We start from the raw sequence: 7338 nt of genomic DNA on the forward strand, positions 1-7338 counted from the left end.
AAAGAACCTTGATGACTGGATGAGAGATAAGAAATTTACCCCGGGGATCATGTCAGTCACTCTGCTAGACAGGAGTCCATGGAAGTAAATATTGTGGGAAGAAATAGCTAGATAATTGTTATGGCTAGGTTTGTATAGGCTCTAGGACTGATAGCCTAGTACCAACCTATGAACCTATGAACCTGTGTGAACCACCCTCACGATTTACTCCTTTCTAGTTAGACTTTCTTTAATTTTAACATACTGCTAATCTTTAATCTAGCACCTAAGTTAAGGTAATTCCCCTTACATATTTAAAGAAACTACAGTCACCCTTCTCTAAATTCAGAGCTGAACTTAAAAAATCATCCACACAAAAACTGTACTTACTACACTGCAGGCCACCTCTAGCTTTATCCTCTCTCTCAACTACTAATGCCAGCCAATTCCACCTTCCTCTCCCTTCCCTGACCTTCATTACCCATCAGCATTTCCACAGTAATTTAAACCTGAACTAAAATGCTGTAAAACTGTAAAACTAGGCATTTCTTCCATAATTATTGCTGCGTCTGTTAGCTGTTGTTGTCCATTTTTTGTTATGTATTGTTACTTTCTGTTCTGTTTTGATATGTTCAGTTTACTTCCTCTCTGCTCCTCTTTTTTTGTGAATTATTTCACCATGCAGTGCATGTAAACGGTCAGTAGGGATGAGTCCACTACCCAGTAAACAAATGTAAAATTAACTAACCAACTAACTAATTTATTAATTAACTATCTAGCTAATTATGTTGAGAGTCAATTAACATCCTTGTCTGTTGCAAGATGAAATAGTAATGACAAGAGTGGATATCTTATTCTTGTTCCTTTCCAAAATTTGAAGACCCCTGATGTTTTCATACTGGTTAAAATAGGCAATAGGTTATACATACAAAGCTTGTATCACCCTTTGAAATTTTATCTGTATACCTATTTTATGCAACACCTGCAAAGAGAAACGTAGAGTTGGAAACTTTCTCAAAATCAACAAAATCATCACTGACAGGGACGGCTCTGTTTGTCATCCTTATTTTACAGTAATTAAGGCATGAATATGATTTGTTGAGCCAGAGAGAATAAAGCTAGAAACTGTGTCCTCACATAGCTTTTAATGTCTCTACTCAAAAGCAAGAAGGGATGATATTTATTTACGCTGGATGCCTAGCTGGATTTAGAACAAACAACTATTGTTGAAGCAGTAAAAGGTCATATCATCATGTCAATCACCTTCATTTTTGTAAAAACGTTGCTAACACTGGAGTTAATACTCATTCTGAGTAGCCTAATTACTATGCATGTCCATCTGGCTCAACAACTTTAGCTTTGTCTGTAATCTGGATGGACCTGTTAACAGCACTGGGTACAATATTTTCCTTCAGTTTATGTTTCTGAGCATATGGTCAGGTGGTAAGGTTGGTAGTTTCTAAGAACTTCTCCAGTTTGAATTTTCAAGTCCATAGTACATTCTATCAATTCCATACAGAGAGTTTTATAAAATGCACTCAAGGCTTTATTAATTCCTTTCTGATCCTCTAAGGCAGCCTCTCTCTCAGCACAAATCTAGGATCTCTGTACCTCTTGCTTTCTCTTTTTAAATTTTCAAGACAGAATTTTTCTTGGTTTATTGCCTAGGGCGTAGTTTCTTGTAGCCACACTTTCAAGATCTTGCTTTGTTAACATTTACTTACTTTTACTCTGTGCTACATAACCTCTTTTATAATCTCTGATTTAACCTAATTTCCATATACATAGATTTCTTACCTTTTTCATAGAAGTATAGACCTCTGTGCTGACTTACTTTTTCCTTTTTTCTCCTTGTAATGCCTACCCTCTGCTTTGCATAGACCAGTCATATACTCTTTAAAAGACTCCCACCATACCGATGGAAGCTTGGATTTGTGGTCAGTCATATAAAACTGTCTCCTTTCCTACTTTTAATATATTGAAAGAAGCCACTCTCTTTGATCTTTGTGGTCTTCTAGGTGTTTAAGGCTCAGTTTGCATGCATATGCATAATATAAATTGGTCTTTTAAGCTACATGGTTTTGTAACAATTTGTCTTAAATCTGCATCTATATGTGCTATATCTAAAAACACATTTCACTAACTGTCCATACCCATGGATGGGGTAAAGAGGTATAGCCTTCATCTGCTGATAACACTTTCCTACATAAATGCTTAGTCCTAATTCCTCCAGAGAATGTATTATCACATATTTTGTCTTAACATTAGTTCCTGGGACTGTATTTGTTCTGTAAAGGCATAGATTGAAAGCTATAATATAATTACCTTGTATTAAAACATGTACAGATTCTTCTCTGAACCAATACAAAGTTCCATTGTATGCCATGAAAACATCAGGGCAATCCTTGCTGATTCCAAATTGTTAACCAAGCACTAGTCACTGCAACTGTTTCTACATGGGCTGTCTACATGCATATAAGTATACTACTCTGGGTGCTCCTCACAAGTATTTACAGCAAGGAATTAATCAAACACTTGTTTTTCCTGTTCATGTTTAGGATTGAAATTCCCTGCCTTTTGTACTTTTATTATTGGTTTTATTTTTATAGTGTATTTTTTTAAATTCCTTGCTTTTGTGTCTTCTTTGGAGACTACACCAGAAAAATCCATTGTGAGATTTCTTTATAAGCCTCAGATTTTTCATCCATAGTCCTTGTTTTTTCAGCTGGTATCCCTTTGAATCCATTAGCCACTGGAGCATTAACTGGAAACTGTTGCCATTTTGTAGCTTTACAGTGTCCATCTTCTTAGCCTGGGGATTATTGTTTTTCTCCTTCACTTTCTGCTGTCCCTGGGGAGTTTATGGTAACTGAAACATTCAACATTGCTGTGTGCTTTCCTGTCTGTATTTGCCTTCTATACCACTCCACGTCCCAGTTAATATGTAACTCTGCTAGATATCTTAACAAGAAAAACACCATTATAATAGCGTGTGCAAACTTTAGTTAAGGCCCTCCTTTTTTTCATTTCTTTAGGAAAAGTTCTAAAAAGGCATAGCAATATGCCCAGCTAATGAAAAGGATCACCCCTGTTTTGTAGACCTTAAGACAGGTACACTATTCCTGGAGTTCAGCAAGTAGAAAATAATTTGACATGGTTTAATTGCTCAAGAGTTTAATGGATCTAATCCACTATGTGCTCTATTGGTACATAAGGACATTTTGAGTGTTAGTCCCAAGGCTTTGGAAAGATTCTGTTGCAAGAAACTCTCCCTAGGTTTTACAAATGCCATGCCCATGGCTGCAGCCAAGGAAACACTGCTTACATTGTTTGTGTGATGAGGCTCTAGGCCAATAATATATGCATATGGCCAGACCTGTTTTTTGTGACAATGAACTTCATGTCACAGCCGTAGTATGTCCCCATGACCAGATCATGTTAAACCATATCATGGCTGATGACAGTACAAGCCATGCAATAAATGTTATAGGTGCATGACCATGTATGGGAGTCATCACAAGTCTGTGTGCACAGATGTTAAACACAATTGCTGATGTATTGTTGTAACTTAAGGCAATATACATGTACATATTTGCAGTGAAATGAAAGGGAAAAGGTCAGTGATGGCTAAGGGTGAATTGCAGAGGTGCTAGTAGGTGAACAAAAATTAGAGAAAATACAGACAAGAGTAGAAAAGAAAGTGCTGAACAAAGAAGAGATGTGACACACAATGGCGAATGAGATCTGACAATACTTAAAAGTAGATGTATTTGAAATTCAGACATGAAAGATGGGATACAGTTATGTAAGATGATGTACCAGCCTACACATGTCCTGACAACATTTCTCTATAATGAGTATACTAGTATTATAATGTGAATGTTATTAAAAGTAAAAAAAAAAAAAAAAAACTCTTGAGTGGTTTTGACCCATAAGCTCTGTCAACTTTCTGTGCATTAATATTTCAGTTTCTTACCAAGGTGAGTCAAAAAAGAAGCCATTGTGAATCTCATACGTGAAGCCACATCAGTGGAATGGGTCATAAATGCAAATTATTAATAGGGAAAAAAGCAGGCCTCAGGGGAATTGAACCCATGGCTTGGGTCACACAGATATTTCTAAAGAAAGAATCAGCATGCTGTGCCATGGAGAATTTCATGCTGACTCTCTAGTAAAGGACACATAAGGGAAACTGGTCAGATATGTAGACTGTTAGGGGAAAAACTTGCCTATGGGGAATCAACACCTTGAGTCATGCAGATACTTTTGTGTAAGACAGCATGTGATGCCACAGAGAATCTCACACTGAGTCTCTCGGTAAAAGATATATTGGGGAAAGGCACAGATATCCAGACTAATAATAGAAGAATTGATCCTATAACTTGGATTACTCAAATACTTCTGAACAATAAACATCATACCATGCCCCAGAAAAAATACATTCTTGAGTTGGTCAGTAAAAGATTCATCAGGGAATGGATCAGATATGCAGACTGACAATAGGGAAAAACACAGGCCTCAGGGGAATTCAATCTATATACATCTGAAGCATTTCTCCCCAGGCCTCCACTGAAAATGGGCTCTGTCCCAGTCAGACTTTCCAGGTAAACAGATGTTAAATAAATAAATAAATGTTATGGGTCATTCAAGATTTCAAAGCAAAGAATTGCCACACTTTGCCACAAAGAAACATACTGAGTCTGACAGTAATAGATATCAGGGAATTGATCATATGTGTAACGAAGCCCTTAAAATTAAAAATTAGCCTACACCCTGAGGGGTTTAAAACTCTCTAACAGAAGCAGTGATGATTACTTCAGGAGCAACATAAGCCATATCACCATTTACAGTACATCAATAAACTTTACCCTACTTAACCTATTTCTATCTGTCACAAAATGGCCATTTGCATGGATGGTGGCAGCCAATGACAATTTATATGGCACATGGTTTTAGCTGTACTTTCTTTTATTACTAGACAATTATTGTCATTTGTTTACAGTTGTACATGTGTGACAGTTCTTTTCAAAATGCTTTGCTCAAATAATGAGTCACAAAAACATAAGTGCTATAGAGGCCTTTTGTGTGTATGTGTGTGGTGTGTTTACCTATTTTTGACCAGATTAAAGGGTGGAAATGGGTGGATAGGACAGATATGAAAAGGGATAGAAAGCAGATGGTAGAACAGATGGTAAGCAAATAAGGAATGAACAGGAGGGAAATGGGTCAGGAACATACCTCTCAACTTGTAGCTCAAGATTACTGGACAAGGTGCAAGTTAATAGTTGGACAAAAGCCAGAATCCGAGACAGACTGTACACATTTTCCTGGTATACAAGGTGGTTACTGTATAGAATAACATGTTTTGCATAATAACAGGTGGTGCATAACTAAGCGTTCTCTGAAGTATAGGAAGTCTGACAATCTAAATGTGTAACATCATTTACCGATTTCAATCCTCAACTGATTTCCCATGCAGCTATAAATGTCTGGGAGGAACAGCTCCAAAAATATGACATAATCACACCTTTATTCTTCAAATAGCAACCAAAGTAGGTGATTAGCCTCCAAGAAGAAATATCCAAAATAATAGATTATACAAGCAAATAAATTACTTCATTATAGTTGAGAACTATGTATATTTTAATATACCTTACTACGAACTAAAAACAGCATTCACATCTGTTTCATCAGGTAAAATGCATAGAAACTAAGTTGAGCACATCTTATAGGTTTAAAGAAAACACATGATCATAGATTAGGCACCCCACTAGTTACATGAACTACCCACTGGTTACATGAACTAAATTAAAACAAGGCAATGTAATATTAAAGTCAATTAACAATTGATCTATTTATGACAAAACACTTCACAAAGGTATACAATAAATTACATGTTTGTGGAGCCGTATATCTTGCAACCATTTATTTTTTTTTACTTCACAAAAATACTTAAATAATTAATAATAATAATAATAATAATAATAATAATAATAATAATAATAATAAATAAAATAAAATAAACGTATATGCCCTCAGCACCAGTTTCAATATATTTGTGTCATTCAAACCAGGAGAAAGATCAACTTTCATCCTGTTTATCCACATGTATTCTGTATTTTCAGTTAACAATATCATCCTTTCTTTTTTTTTTTTTCTAAGATGACCTGCAATACCTTGAACACAAAATTAGGTATGCTACCGTTATCTTAAATATGTTTGTAAAGGACATCACTTAATATGCCCCATTTAATATCAACAATATAATTAGGGTTGCTACCTTTTAACAAGGCCAAAGTGAGACATAGGGTGTGGCCAGTAGGACATGGGAGTGTGAACCGTCAACACTCCCACCATGACATCACCAGAAGTGTTGAAGGAGATGTAGTATTGCAGTTATGGGCACAACATTGTGAAGTTATTGCAGCATACTGAAAACTCACAAACTATTTAAATGAAGTAAAGCATTACTGCAAAAACACATTACTCAATTGTAACACTAAGTAAACTTTAAAGGAAAAAACACACTACTCATATTAAATAGACACTTTATGTGTATTTAAAAAAAGTAAAAAAAAATCTTCATAAACTAACCATGACTATGCTGAAAGAACACTAAAAATTCTCCATATTGCACACAAGCTAAACATGTATAATTAAGACTATTTTATTGAAAATTAAAGCCAAAGAAAAACAATAACACAAAACTACATAATGCACACTACAAGTAGACTAACTAAATCACTTTTTATAAATGTGTACTTTAAATTTGATTTTATGACCTGAAAAAGGGCCTGGTTTGATACAATATTTGAATAAAAGTCACTCCCCGGGATTCATGAAGCTCGGCGCAAGGCCGGTGTAAGGCCTGCGCCGGCGATGCAGTGAATAGTCGGCGTAGTAGCGCCATATGCATAGTAATGAGAGTGCGCCGCAACCACAGACACGTGCGTAGTGTACGTGAGCGAGCCCAAGTAGGATGTGTCCGGAGGCGTGGCTAAGCCAGCAGGCGATGAGCAACCTAATGTGCTGACTGCCACGGTCCGCCCATAATAGTAATGGCAGCAGCTAGGGCCCGTGCAGAATGAAATGCACGTAGAGTATGCAACATAGTACCCGTCCCAACAACACGGAGAAGCAAATACAACCCACGAAGCCCTAAGTGTACCCGTCCAAGGAACAAAGGATACGCGTAACATAGTGTTTGCCCCGCAATGCACCGTCAGCGGGCATACCCAGAGAAGGTGTACCGCAGCATGTCAGCGCGCCGCACCGACATAGGAGTAGCGACTAAGGTTACCACCTGTCCCACTTTGCGAGGGGCAGTCCCTCCATGGGCAGTTGTGCTCGAAAAAATTA

Source organism: Protopterus annectens, chromosome 8.part0 (genome assembly GCF_019279795.1).
Source record: "Protopterus annectens isolate FY-2018-M chromosome 8.part0, PAN1.0, whole genome shotgun sequence".
Taxonomy (NCBI): Eukaryota; Metazoa; Chordata; order Ceratodontiformes; family Protopteridae; genus Protopterus; species Protopterus annectens.